The sequence below is a fragment of the Ailuropoda melanoleuca genome, chromosome 1 (assembly GCF_002007445.2).
Source record: "Ailuropoda melanoleuca isolate Jingjing chromosome 1, ASM200744v2, whole genome shotgun sequence".
In the NCBI taxonomy this organism is placed as follows: Eukaryota; Metazoa; Chordata; class Mammalia; order Carnivora; family Ursidae; genus Ailuropoda; species Ailuropoda melanoleuca.
Genome location: NC_048218.1, coordinates 130431787 through 130447668, shown reverse-complemented (window position 1 = coordinate 130447668; position 15882 = coordinate 130431787). Strand labels below are relative to the sequence as shown.

Genomic DNA, 15882 nt, shown 5'->3' with positions numbered 1-15882 from the left:
ATAAGGCAAAGACAGTGAGCATGCAGAGCAGAGATGAAGGTAGAATCTACAATAACGTCCAGGTTTTCAGGCTCTGGTTTCCAGACTAGTGTTACTTATTCTCATCTGTTCATTTACTGAGCATTTAAGTACTTACTATGTGCCATACCTACTGTGAGCCAGGCTCTGAAGATAAAAAGATAGATATGAAACTTTCTCTGGGAGTCATCAGAATCATTTTCATAAGCCTACACTGCAAAATAAAGATTACATGTGTTAGTTCAAAATATTAGAAAAAATTTTTCTAGTGCCTTGCATATTGCCTAGCACATAGTAATAAGTAAATATTTGTGGAATGAACGAAGCTCGTCTTGCTAATGTTCTTTTCCAATCATGATTTTTTTTTATTATTAAATGGGAGAATAGAATAGAAGCATCTCCCATATAGTTTGAAATGTAAAAAGAGGTTATCTCTACTAAGGCAACAAAATACTGCTAGCAATAAATCATTCTTTTATAGTATGCAAAGGGAAATTGGATAGTTTTTTTCCTCTACTAAACATTGCCAATAGCTGTTCCAAGAAATGTTCTACATTCCTAATTTTCCTAAAATGAATTTTTATACAAAACATTAAAAGCACACTTTGCAAATCGGTTACCAGAAAGTACAATAATGGGCAACAGCAAGCACACAAAACTGTATAATGAGGCCATCTCACTGGTCCTCCTCCTTTGGCAAACCATTTATGAATGCAGAAATTAATCATATCCTTAGGCCTTGTTCTCTTAAGTAAATATTCTGTATCTTTAGATTTCTGCTTGATCTGCTTTGACAGTTGTGGAAGGATAACCCCGTATGAAAATCTCAATAGTTAAGCTTTTGTAAAAGCCTCCTATGTATGTTCTTTTTTTTCTACTTGCCAATTTTTTTATAAATGTATTAACAAATTGGGTGTGAATTTAATATCTTTTTTCAAATATCCCATGCTTTTAAAATAAAGTTTTACATTTTTATTAGTACTTTACAGTTTGCCAAGATACTTTTCTTAGTACTTGTACTCAGTCCTCAAAAACCACCCTTTTAAGTGAGCCGACCAGATTTCACTCATTTTGCAAGTTAGTAAAATAGGTCTCTCAGACATTAAGTAGCATGCCCTTCTTCACTTAACTATTTACTGACAACCCAGGACTAGTTTTCTGTATTTGACCTAGGAGTGCAAATAATGAGGAAATGGCATAATAACTGATAACAATACATATATATTCATGTATTCATTCATTCAGAGATCCAATAAATGCTTATTTTGCACTTACTATACCCTACATTCTGCTCTATCCACTGCAGTAAAATTAAAGACAAGACAGACGTCATCTCTTCTTCTATGGGTTTACAGTCTGTACACATTTTTAGATTGTGAAAGAAGAATTAGACCAAATATATTTTTTAAAAAATGTATTTTCTATTGACGTAGACTATTCTCTAAACGTTTTAGTTGTATGTTCTACCATTTTGTAAGAAGGAAAAAGGAAGAGTTAGTTTTCAGTTTTCACTAGGACCCTGTGTAGCCTGTTACATCTTCTTCTACATATGACCGCTTTCATTTTTTAAAAAAATAACGTTTTTGAAATTCCTAGAGTGATGATGATTTACCCAGAAATCTTTATAATACACCTTTCTTATTATTAATTTTTGACTACTGGTTAATAGTCAATATTCCTGAAATTACAGAATTTTGAGAAATGTTAAGTTTGAAGAGAATAGCTGTGTGTGTTTGTTGGCAAAGAGTCTGTGAATGTATTCCAGTTATATCTAAATGTATCACAATTAGCATTATAAAAAAATGCAAGAATTGTTAGACCAAAGTGTATACTCTAATTTTTTTCACCAATCATGGATTGTAGGTTTTTTCTCCTGATTTTTTCTTAGAATTATTTTCTTGAAAGTTTAACAACAGGAAATGGTGAGATAAACATCCTTTTAAGCTTAAAAGTAATAAAGTGGGAAATAGGGAGAGTCAACCCTCATAACCAATAAAAATAATAGCACCAAGTATGAGCCAGGCAAGACTTAGTATATCATCTTGCTAACTAGCTCACAAAATCTGGAGGCTTCTATTATTGGGATTAAAGCTATATTGGTGGAAGTTTTAGCTTATACACAGGACACTGAAAACTGAAAACAAATATAACATTTTTTTTCTTTTCACTGACATATGGTATATTGATCTGCACCAACTTGACTTCAAATTCTATTTTAGTTCTCACAATTTTTACATTACTTGCCCAAAATATGCAATTGGAAGCATAATATGCAAATATGGTGTGGGGGATGGAATGGAGAAGTGAGAGGAATTATGTGATTGGGGAAAGCTTTATGTTAAGGTGAGATTTGATCTAGATACTGAAAGATGAAGATTTGTCTTTTGAAAAAAGCAAGATATAATAAGCTAATGAAGAGCCGGGGAATAGGAGTAAAAAGTGTGTGTGTGTGCATGTGTGTTGTGTGTGATGAAACAAACTCAGGAAACTGCTGATAAAACAGTAAGGCTGGAGGAGAGGTTTTTCACTGGGAAATAGTCTTAAAGGTTAGAAATTATCTTGGGAGGGAGGGGTGTGAGAAGGCAGAAGCTACTAAAGGTTTTATAGCAGTGCTTTGACAGGATAGATGAACGTGTCAGTGGTAAACTACATGGACTGGAGGGAGCCCGGGAGGTCAAGGAAGCTACCGAAATGCTGCTGGGGAGAAGAGAAGAGGGTTCCAACCAAACTATGCAGCTATTCTAGGAGATCAGAATTCGTGCCTTAGCTAATAGACTAAATCGCCACTGAAAGCCTGAGCAAGACTCTTAATTTCTGTGGGTATCTGTTTCACTGTAAAATGAAAGGGTTCCCCTGCTATATCATATCTAAGCTCCCTCCTCTCTCTGAACTTCTAGGTTAGCATAAAGAATCATTTTCAAAAGTGGAGGAACAGCTGTCTAATCTACTGGCCAAAAAAGTCTATTAACAGGCTCTAAGAAACATGGCTGACTTCAGGTTAAGCACACTGCTGATTTCCGGTTAACCTGCCTCTCTTATTAGGTGTTTCCTGGGATACTTCTAACCTGTGGCTTTTCTGCTTCATGGGGCTACGCTGCTGTGCCACAGCTTGCCTTGAGCCCAGCTGTGTGGGAAATCCTAGCCTTACTTTAATTTAGCCAATTAGGTTCATGACTTATCTAAATGAGCTGTTCTGACTCATTTTAAAGTCTTAGTTTTGCAAATATGTTGCTGCTGCTGCTCCTTACCTCCTTAAAGTCATCCTTAATTTGAAAACCCCAATACTAGAGATTTGATTCTTTTTTGATTAACCCTATCAAAAAAGGAGCTGCCGAGTTTTCTCTAATTGTGGTGTCAACTGTCTCCTACCATATGAGAGCAAATGTGACCTAAAATGAAATAGAGAAATAATCACTGAACCTCTGAACTCTGATTTCTGCTAAAATTCTTAAGTCTCTCAAAAATTTTTTGTATCACAAGCAAATATAGGTAGATACTGTGCATGTTTTAAGATTAATTTATTTATTTGAGAGAGAGAGAGAGAGAGCAGAAGGTGGGGCAGAGAGAAAGGGAGAGAGAGAATCCTTATGCAGACTCCTTGCTGAGCATGGAATCCAGTGCGGGGCTCGATCCCAGGACCCTGGGATCATGCCCTGAATCAAAATCCAAAGTCAGCCACTTAACCAACTGAGCCACCCAGGCGCCCAACTGTGCAATTTTTAATCCACAAAGACATTATTATTATTATTATTTATTATTATTATTATTATTATTATTATTATTATTTAACTCCAATGTCAGCCTTACCGGAGCCTTTAAAATAATCTCTGGCATTCTAAATTCATTCAAATTGTCATAAATTCTGAACTTTTGAAATCAGGAAAAAGGTAAATGTGGTTAAAATTGTTTACTTTAAAGTGACACATATTATTGTTATAATTATGAAGCAAGGGGTCATGTTTGAAAATCCATATATATATATATGCACAGAAACATATACAGATGTGCTTTGGCATGGCACACATAGGGAGTAGAAGCAATTTAGGCTTTGATTTTTCCTTTCCTTTTCTCAAAGATGGCAGGGAGCCTCTCCTCTTGGAAGCTCAGGGTAACTGCTATGGCTATCATCTATAGCTCTCCCTGGTGGCCTTCCAGGCAACATAGTGTTTTGATTAACTGTTCATCCTCTTCCCTATGAGCTACCTGTCAGCATGGTGTGTCTGTTGTTGTCACTTCCCACCCACCAGTGACTGTGCCACTTTGTTTTATGTTGTAGCTGCAGTGAATCCCGAGGAACTTTTCTGAGCTTCTCCTAAATGTAAGAAACTTGGTACTGTTTATTATTATAACTGCAGACACACTGTTGTATCTCAAATAACCCAATGAGAGATTTCCATTGCATAAAGTTTCAGAAGTAATAGATTCTATCTCAGAATTACAAACATCCGTTTTATTCAAAAACATGTCTTTCTCATCAACATTGAAAGACTCCATTATTGCTCACCAAATTCAGAAAAAATGCCTAAGGCTCACATTTACCTCCTTTAACAATATGAGCCCAATAAGCCTTTACAATGTTATCATTTGCTTTTTGTTATGTGTAGCCTTTGCTTCTTGCAAATGAAACTGTTCATCATAGTTGCCAAAATTTCCATATAGATCCTCTCATTAGAATGTCCCACCAGCCCCATCTCTTTCTGGAAAGATCCTACCCATATTTCACAGCGAATCTCAAGAGATACCTCTTCCAAAGAAGCCTTTCCTGATGTCTATTTTTAAAATAACCAGTATATATCAGAAGCTTAATAAATACTTATTGCACACATGAATGAACCACACCGATAGGTTTTCTCCTTCCTTCTAATCTCCAGAAATGTTTATAGCTTTTTAAAACGTACTTTATTTTCTAGTGGTTTGTGTGTGTTTATCTTCACATCTTCCAGGCCACTAAAAGGTAAACCCAGTAAAGCCAGAAACAGTGTCCTGTCCATCTTTGCATTTCTTAAGAACTGGTACAGAGCTCCTAGAGGGTACTGGGCAGGTTTCTCTTGAATTGGCCTGAATTATGTGTCCTGATTGCTAATAAAGACTAAACATGGCACAAAGAGATCACAAGCTGGCGGTGAAATTTTAAATGGTATCTTAGCCTCCCAGTCTAGATTCAATAAGTTTTAGAGTCAGTTATTTATAAGACTAGTAACCTGGTCTAGACTTCACCAGGTTTTACCTCCTACCTAGCTTTTCTGTCATCAGTTCCAATCAGCTAGAATTTAATCTATTTGTACACTTTTAATATACTCCCCCCAATGATAGAAAATCTGAGAGGAAGATACTCTAAGAAATATAAAGAAAAAGATATAGATCATTCATATACATACCATAAACAGTACATATCATATTATTGATATCATAGAACTAATCCTGAATCCTGATTTTTTTTTACCATGACACTATGTTGTGACAATTTTAACATCATTGTTTTTCAAAAACATAATTTTTAATGATTATGCAATATCTCATGAATGGAAAATTTTATAAAATCTCATTCTTCTCTTTTAATAGCTCCTTATATGCTAATGACATTAACCAATTGTCCTATTTACCATGAGTTTTTACTAGCTTCACCTTTGTACAAATCTATTTTGATATTTTTTACAGTGCTAATTTTTTCTTTAAGCAAATGATCAGTTTTTCACTTCTTGACTTCTTTTGTACATAGAACTGTCTTCACCAGCTCTAGAGATTTAATATTCACTTACAGTTTTCACATTTTTATGGCTATATTTTGTGTGTGATGTTTAAACTATGTAGAGTTTATATTCATGCATGAAAACATTGGCTTTATTCTTTGTTTTTATTGTCCACATCATTCTATTCAATTTCTAAAACTGTGCTAGATAGTAAACATTTATTGAACACTTTTTGTGTACAGCCGTGAACTTTTGTAGTCTTACATGTGTTAACTCTGTTCTCACCAAAATCTTATGAAGTTGATCCTATTACCAGTCCGCCATTTTACTGATAAAGAACTTGAAACACAGAGTTAAGTAACTTATCCATGATTACCCAAGTCCCAGAGTTAAGATGATTTTCCAGACAGTTTGGGGATCCAGAGATCATGTTCATAACTACTGCGCCATACTGCAGCTACTAAATCTCTTTCTTTTCCATTCTTTTTTCAATGTTCCCTCATCATATAAGAAGTTATACACACTATAACCTATTTTGATGCTTTCTGCTTTGTTGAATTGATCGTTGATCAGATGCTTATATTAGTCTCACACTTAACTAATTGAAGACTCATATTTTTATATTTGACTCTTTTCAAATAACATTTATAATAATTTTATCAGGTTAAAAAAATAAACCCTGTTTAAATTTTGGTCAATCTATAGATTTTTTGAAAGAATGTATAGCTTTATAATAGAATTTCCATAAAGAAACTTCAATTTTACGTTACTTAATCATATTTGTATTTCTAAGGAATTTTATCCAAATAGTCCTTACAAGTATTCAAAATGACTATTACTAGGAATGTGGCTGTTATTCTTGTGAATGAAATCATTTCTCATCCATCATATCTAGTAAATTCATATTACCAGTATAGAAAAATTTATTTATTTGTATTTACTTATAAATTTCTCTTTGTCCAGTGACTATATTGAACTCTCTTGTTAATAAGATTTCTTTGCTTTGTTTTTATTTAAGGGATTTGCTTAGGTTTTCTAGGTATATAGGCAGATTGCCTTTAATAATAATTTGGTCTCTTCCTTTCTGATTTGTTTCAAAAATTATGGTTTTGGTCAGTCTTCAGAATATTTTCAAAACAACAATGTTAAAACTGAGTATTATTTTTTGTTTCTGATTTTAATATTGCTTCATTTTTGTGAAGATATTTTGTTAGGTATTGCATTATTTATGGTTTCTGCTTTTCTACGAATTTTGTATAATGAAAATACATGAAATTCTCTATCATTCTTCCAGAATATATTGAAATTGTAACAGTTTATTCTATTAAACTTATTGTGGTGATACATTTTTTTCTTTTTAGTTTGCACATATTAAACTATCCCAACAATTCTGAATAAACCTGATTTGGCCATTTTATCTTTTAACTTTTTATTTTGAAATAATTTTGACATAGGAAAGGGCAAGTACATTACAGAGAGTTCCTGTGTACCTTTACCAGATTTTCTAATGTATCATCATATAGAATATCATTATTGAAACTTTCGAGAAAATTAACATTAATACACTATGTAAACTTGTATAGTGTAGTTTAGTTTATATATACTATATGAACTTTGGGCACCTGGGTGGCTCAGTCGGTTAAGCATCTACCTTCAGCTCAGGTTATGATCCTGGAGTCCTAGGATTGAGCCCCACATCTGGCTCCCTGCTCAGCGGAGAGTCTTCTCTCTCTGCCCTTCACCCCTCATGTGGTCTCTCTCTCCCTCTCACTCTCTCTCTCTCTTTCAAATATATTAATAAAATATTTTTTAAATAAAATAAAATAAAAAAGATCTTTCCACTAAAAAACTATAACCATAAAAAAATCAAAATCTTAGTAGATATCAAATCTCTAGAGATGGTGAAGATATTTGTATGTAAAAAACAAAACAGAAACAATGCAAGTCAATGGGAAAATAGACTTTTATTAGGAAAAAATTAAACTTGCATGTGTCAAAATTATCATAGACCTGAACAGAAGGAAAAGTAGGAAAAACTCTTTGGCAAATATGAAAATAGTTTAATGTCATTAACTTGTAGAGAGCTAGTAAAAGAGAATGAATCCAGAATTTCATTTTGCATTGAATTCTCATGCCTCCTCAGTCTGTTCTGGTCTATGACAATTCCTGTCTTTCTTTTTCTGTTAAGACCTTGATACGTTTGAAGAATATTGATCAGTTACTTTGTGAAATATCCATCAATTTAGGTTTGATTTTTCTTTCCTTTGGATTGAGGTTTGGCAAGAACATTATGAAGCAATATTGTGCCATTCTTAGCCCATCATATCAGGAGAAACTAATGTCAGTGTGGTTCATTATCGGTGATTTGATCACTTTGTTAAGGTTATGTCTTCTTGATTTCCTCCTGGAAAGTTTCTGTTTTTCTCTTTGTAATTAAGAAGTATCTTGTGGAGAGATGTTTGGAGACTATGAAAATATCTTATGTAAATATTTTTCCCACAAATTTTAACATTTTTCAATAATTCTCCCACACAACTATTATTACTGTAATAATTTACTTAATGGTGATTTTCCTTTCTGTCATTTCTTCTACATTTATTAATTAGAATTCTACTGAAAAAAATAGCTGTCCTGTTTCCCCCTTTAAGTTTTTTTTAGCTTAATGATTTATTTGTATTAGTATGGGCTAGCAGATATTTATTTTATTCCATGGTTTATAACCCATTACGGTCATTCTTTATTTTGTTGTTTAAATTGTTCCAGATTTGGCCATAGGGAGATCCTTCAAGTTAACTCCTCTGTCCTTTCAGCATGTCCCCCATCCATTTCAGGTGGGAACTTTCATACTTTCTGGCACTGAAATATATTCCAGGACTGAAATATTGCCAGGACCAGTATCAATCATTTCCCCAAGGAATCCTGGTTTATTTTATTGGAGAGTGGTATATAGATAGCAAGACCTGAGATGAGCTCATTGTCACTGGGCATCTCTGACTCTAGGCTCTCTTAGTGCATTGAACTAGGAAATAGGTATATGAATACTTACACATTTATATTTATTTCTTTAGCTATCCATCTGTAACTATATTAAAAATCATGAGTTCTTAATGATACTTCTGATTCTAATCCAACATCATTTAATCATGCTAGCCTTCTCCCTTTTCTTATTTGTAACTTCTTTCTCTGGCAGTGAGAAACCTGCCTCTGTTTCTCCACCATATGTTTGTCAATCATAGTGTAGGTATATATTTTTTTGAAATTTAATTTGTATATTTATATGAGTATTCATCATCAGGGATGGACTATAGTGTTAATATTGTTGCTTTTTTTTTAAGTTTTGTTGGCATCAAAATATCTAACATCAGCATTCCAAATATATCAGTTGAAAATAATTTTAATGTCAAAAATGCATGTGTTATTTTATTTCTCATCCTTCAATTTATATGTGAATTTAATTTATATATATATATTTTCTACATATTATTTTAAAGTTTTCTATAATTACATTTGTTCTTTGAATAAGTGTGTGTGGTGGAGGGGGTCGTTTTTCATTATTCATTGAGATTTAATGATAATTTAATGAGTTATTAGGTAAATGCTTACTTAGGACAGTGCCAAATAGTAAGCATTCAATAAATCATTATTAATAGTCACTTTTCTATTTTCTAATTTATTTTTGTTATTTTCATTCTAAATTCTTTTCTCTTCTCTTTAGTTTTATCATTTTCCTCACCTATTTTGTTGAATGCTTAATTCACTTAGCTTCTATCTATTATATTTAATTAATACTCATGCAATTCAAACATTTGGTATTATGTAGACATAAACTTTTATTCAGCTGAGAGAATCTGTAAGTAAAGACTTGATATATATTCATTTTGCAAATCAGTGTATAAAATAATTATCTCTAGAAAAAGCAGCTTTAATATGACCAGGAAAGTTCAGCCCAGCTGGGTTCCTCTTTTATCTTGGACGTAGTTGTTGCAGTAATGAGCATTTTGGGGACATTATAACATGTCTCAATGACATGTAGAGCCAGACCTGAGAGGATTTGAGATAAACTCAAAGCTAATGGCCTTCTCTGTACCAACTAGCACTCTATAGTTCACAGAGAGTCAATGACCTTTGTCTCTCATAGTTATGTTGTTGCTTGAAATTTCACATACATTTGGCTTGGCGAAGGGCAAAAAGGGATAACTAATTCAATGGCTAATTTAGTGGTTCTTTCTCTTCCTGTGCTAATTCTAATGTCAATTTATCATCCAAAACATATAATAAAACATCATCTTTAGGAGTTGCTATAGTTATCCTACTCTTGATTTATTTATTACCAGCAGTCATAGCTCTCAGATGAACATGAAGAGTAGTACATGCTCCAAATCTGTGGAATGCCATACATTTCCTTCCATCTTTTTACTTCTGCTTCTGCTTCAGCAGAAGTGTATAGAGAAGTATATAATATATTGAACAGAAGTATATAGTGTCTTTTCCCCTCCTCAGGCTTTCAGTCGTTTAAGTTCAAAGTTAATCCTTTTGCATTGTGGTCACTGAATCTAATATCATACACTTCGGAAGAAAGCAAAGAGTCAAATTTTATAAGCAAATTCAACTAAGACTTGTTAGTTTGCACATTAACAAAACTTTATTAAATGAAAAAGACTATTCATTACAATACAGATTTTAAAAAACAATAGTGGTAATAGAACAATTAAAAAACCTTTCCTATCCAGATACATAATTTGATATTTAAAATTCTTTGGGGGTCGCCTGGGTGGTTCAGTAGGTTAAGCGTTTGCCTTTGGCTTGGATCATGATCCCAGGGTCCTGGAATCAAGCCCTGCAGTGGGCTCCCTGCTCAGTGGGGGGCCTGCTTCTCCTACTCCCTGTGCCCCTCCCCCCCTCGTGCACAGGCTCTCTCTCTCTCTCTCTCTTCCTCTCAAATGAATCAATAAAATCTTTAAAAAAAAATTCTTTGGTATTTCTTCTGGAGGGGTTTCTACCCAAGAGGTATGTTTTAAATAAGCCAATAGAGCCATTTTTAGCAACAGTAATTATTTATTCATTATGATCATTGTGTAAGTATCTCTTTAAACTGAAACAAATACATGGGGAGCTTCAGTCAACCTGAACAATTAAAACTATGTACTTTTGCCTGATAGAAATTAATTAAAATCCAACTAGTTAATGTGGTGGTTAGGCCTCTATTAATATACCTTCATAAAAGTGACGTTCAATGGATGGCATAAAAATGTGTAGACAATTATTGAAATAGATCATATTAGGCACTTACAAATAGAAAAACTTAAGCTTTTGAATTTTAAAAACTTAATTCATAATTGAGAATGCAAAAGATAGAAAAGGTCAATAGCTTTCTTGCTTTGAAGTAATAATTTACAAGCATAGAACCACGCCCCTGTAGTTCCAGGATAATTCTCCTTGTTTAATCTTTTGCTTTTGCTTTTTCTACCACATCTTCTAAAATCTAAGCCACCAAAAGAATTGCGAATCCAAATCGTCAAGTCCTTTATCCATAAGGATATGGGAAGTTACTCAGAGGCTGACAATCCCCAGATCCCAGGAGTTTAAGCACAGTCCTTTATTGCTTACTCACTCTACATCCCATCGTGTTTCTGTTGGGGGCAGCATCCCCAATGTGGACCTCACTCTGGGTGTAATTTGAGTTCAGAGAAGTCCCACCATCTGCAATGTTGCCTGTCATGGTAGAAGAGGAAGAGGACGGGGAGATTTGTACACTGACTCCTACATACTTTTTCCTAGAAATGGCACATATCACTTACACGAACTAGTTTAATAACAAGAGCAATTATATTGCTGCACCTAACTTCAAGGAATAGGGGTCTTGCTTAATGCTAGAAGGAAGAGGGGAATTAGAAACCATGTACAGTGGTAATGTCTGCTGCATATCTTAAATGTAGCCACCCTCCCTTTGTTCATTATCACATCCAATTATTGGCTCAACAAACATCTACAGTAAGTCTGGGCCTCTGCTTTTGCAGCTGCCTAAAAGAATGACTGCCACTCTTCATTTATGGCCATCTTATTCTGACTGACTAGTCCCAACTACACATCTCTGAAGTGGGTCATAGCTCTATTTCTTTGGTTTTATCTTATAGGGTCCTACCGCCTACTAATCAGTCATTGCTTCAACATTAATAGCACAAATACTTCATGATCATTTTTTCTTCTGCTGCTGTCTACATGTAGAACAATATTTTTTCATTCTCTGAAGCATCAAAATAGAGATTCTTGTTTGCAGTGACATTTTATGCAATGATAAACTTCAGTTACTGTTGAAAATTTCTATATTTCCATGCTAACTACACAGATAAAGCATTCAACCCCACCATTTACATCTTAAGTATTTAAATGAGAACAGGAGAGAAGATTGGATTGGTTGTCCTATTAGGATCGCCTGTTATCAGGGAAACATAATGAAGAAGATTCCAATGCATGTTGAGAATCATGAGAGAAAATTATGTGTAGTATGAAATAAAAAAAGATGTATGATTAAGTCCAGAAAGTATACCCAAATATAATTAATGAATTAAAAGTAATGAATCGATTTTGCTTGTGTTTCTTATGTTTTGAAGTACTGTGCAATGATTTCATGTTTATAATTGTTTCCAGATCTCTAAATGCCATTTTGGGCTTCTCTCTGGCATTTGGAAATATTAATCTTGTTTCAACCCATTAATCAATAACCCATTGAATTCACCATCTTTGTTTCATGAAGAGAAAGACAGCACCTGCTGTTTGCTTTTTTAAATTTTTAATTAACATTATTTCTATAGAGGCTAATGAACTAATTCCTGTGCTAACTTAGTGGTTGCGAGTTCATCAAAGAAAATACTGAAGAAAAGCAGTCACTGCCATCCCTTTGAAGCATGCTTGCTGCATTTAGTGAATTGTTTTGAGATCTTTACCTTTTTCAGGGTGTTAAGTTTATAGATAGTCAAGAAATATTTATTGAACTGCTTTAGCCAAATTGAGTAGTTTGTTTCTGCTTTTCTGCATTATTGGAGACTGATACTTTGGTCTGTGAAAATGGAATTCCTATGGAATACCATAAACTTTAAAACATTTTCTTCGCTGACCTATACTTATTAGTAAGCTTCAATTATATTCAACTAACGATTAGAATGAACACTAGCCAGTGCCAAGCACTCAGCTGGTGAAAAGACTTATACAAAAACAATGAGTCATGGAACACTACATCAAAAGCTGATGATCTACTGTATGGTGACTAACATAACATAATAATAATAAAAAAAAAACTGTTATCAAAGAACAAACTGGTGGTTGCCAGAGGCAGGTGGGTGGGGGGATGGGTGAAATGGGAAAAACAAAAAACAAAAAACAAAAAACAAAAAAAACCCTGATGTCAAAGAATTTATCCTGTTCTGACAGGAAAGCCCTAAGAATTAGATAAGCACATTCACTTAATAAATTAAGTTTATTTTCCTCTGAATTTGTAAGCATCTGTTGGAGAATCTACTCTGGTTCCTACCTTTTGTGGGAGGCTGAATAATGGCCACTCAAAGATGCCCATGTCCTAATCCCCAGAACCTGTGAATACATTATCTTATGTAGTGTAAAAGGGACTTGCAGATATGATTAAAGAAAAAATTAAAAGATCTTCAGATAGGGAAAAAGAAGATTTTGAGATGGACAGTTTTTCCTAGATTATAAAAGGGACTCAGGAGGAATTGGTAGAGAATCCTATATGACTATGGAAGTGGAAATTGCGGTGATCCATTTTGAGGGTGAGAAAAGGGGCCACAGGGTAAAAACTCCAGGTGGTCATTTAAAGCTGAAAATCCTCGGAACAAACCAGCCTGTGGACACTGACTTTAACCAGGAGAAACAGATTTCAGATTTCTAATACCCAGGGCAACAAGAAAACAAATTGGTGTTGTTTAAGTCACTAAGTCTCTACTAATTTGTTGTGGCAGCAATGGTAATTATCAATTATTAATATAATCTATTAATAGTAAATTGAAATAAGAATCTATTATGAGAAGAATGAACTTACAATGTTAAAGTAATGAGCTTATCACCAAAATATCTTAAATTCACTGTTTTAAAATGTTTTCTGCTTTGTCACCACTTCAAATTGTTGACTTTTCTTAGTTTCTAACTTTTCTTATTCCCAACTTTTCTTATTTTCTATATTGTTTTTAGTTGTATCTAGAATTTTGTTCTTAAGATAATATCTCCTCGGTCAATTTTCTACTGTCGTTATACTTAAAACACATTTTAAGTTTTAGAATTAACTTCCATTAAATTCTGTATTAATAAAATTATTCTTTTATATTCTGTTGGGAATGTCTTTTTAACATCTGGAAGAGCTTATTAGCATTGTTATTTTTTAAAATGAAAACTATTAACATTTATTAATTTCTGGGTCATGTAATAGTATATCTTCATTTCATTGTAGATCAGAGGAACCATCTGGTAATCATGACCTATACATGGGAAGACAGCACATGCACTGAATCTCTGATTAAGCTTAGGAATCTCATTTTTAATTCTGTCTTTAAACTTTCTCTTTATTTAATTTTTCTATCAGTATAAATAATGACCATTGCTGTTCTTCTAACTACATGTCTTGTTAGAGCAGAGGTTTTCTAAAAAAATAAATTTTAAATGGTAATACTCTGATGTATAACCTGTAAAGCAGAAGCATTAAACCCCATTTTCTGGTTTAATCATTCTACACGTCTCTGTTTATGGAGTACCTAGCTAAGCACCTTGCTTATATTTCATTGAATTGGTAATATTTCAGATTCTTGGGGAGTACGAGTAACTTTACTCATGATTAGAGCCCAAGAGGGCCGTCCCAAATGTTCCTTTGCCAGTTACATAAACATGGGCGTGTAAATACTGATTAACCAAAGTCCTATTTAATTTTAGACGAATGAATCTTCAAGTTCACACGGTATTTCTACTTCATGAATTTTTACTAATTAGCATCTGAATAAAACTAAAAGGAACCTCATGACTGCACATGTCAAACGATTCCATAATTAATATTCTAAAAGGGACTTTCTGTGTCATAGTCCAGTTGATGGATTTTTCCTGTGGGTGGGGTGACAGGCCCCATCTGCCTCTCATAAGTACATTCAAATAATTTTTCTCTAGAGTTTCAGGCAGCACATAAAATTCCAGGCACTTTTATTAACTAAGGTTAGTGGAAGGAACTATTTGCTGTGTTTACTTTTTGAAATGTGGAAATTCTATGACATATATTATTAATAGGTGGAAATAAATATGAATGCCAAGAATATTCGTGAGGAAGGAATAAGTACAATGTAATTCAGAATTAATTTTAATAAGCAAATCTCTGATTCTAGAACTTTTGAAATCTGTTCCATGAGTAGAATTAGCCAAATTTGTAAATTCAGCATTTTTCTAAAATTTTAGCACTCTTAGGTGTAGCAGAAGTTATTAGTGTGCTACAGTTAATGGTTATAAACTAACATGAGTACAATCCTGTGAATGTCTTTGTCATTTAAACACATCAGAAAACTTGATTTTTGAAAATAATGCCTTGACTTTCTGGATAAGATTCAGAATTGGGGAAAGGAGAAGGGGTCTGTAAACAAATTTAATGTTGATTTAATTAATATAGGCCATCTATATTTTTCAAGTTATTTAATATTTTTTTTAAAGATTTATTTATTTTTTTCAGAGAGAGGGAGCGAGCACGCATACAGAAGTGTGAGAGGGAGAGGGAGAGGCCAGAGGGAGAGGGAGACAAACAGACTCCCCACAAAGCAGGGAGTCCCATGCAGGGCTCAATCCTAGGACCTGAGCCAAAATCCAGAGTTGAACACTAAAGGGAAGAGACACCCACATATCCCTAAAATATATTTTTTAATCACAGTTTCCCTTCATGTGAAGGTAGGTTAAGAAATCATTTAATCCAGGGGCGTCTGGGTGGCACAGTGGTTAAGCGTCTGCCTTTGGCTCAGGGCGTGATCCCGGCGTTATGGGATCGAGCCCCACATCAGGCTCCTCCAGTAGGAGCCTGCTTCTTCCTCTCCCACTCCCCCTGCTTGTGTTCCCTCTCTCGCTGGCTGTCTCTATCTCTGTCAAATAAATAAATAAATAAATCTAAAAAACAAACAAACAAAAAAAATCATTTAATCCA

At 33.9% G+C, this 15882-nt stretch overlaps 1 protein-coding gene across 1 annotated transcript in view; it reads left to right on the top strand.

Moving 5' to 3' along the window:
* The window catches only part of MAGI2 (membrane associated guanylate kinase, WW and PDZ domain containing 2), a 1281842-nt gene that overhangs the window by 415645 nt on the left and 850315 nt on the right, over nt 1–15882 (top strand). The gene's annotated exons all lie outside the window — the stretch shown is intronic.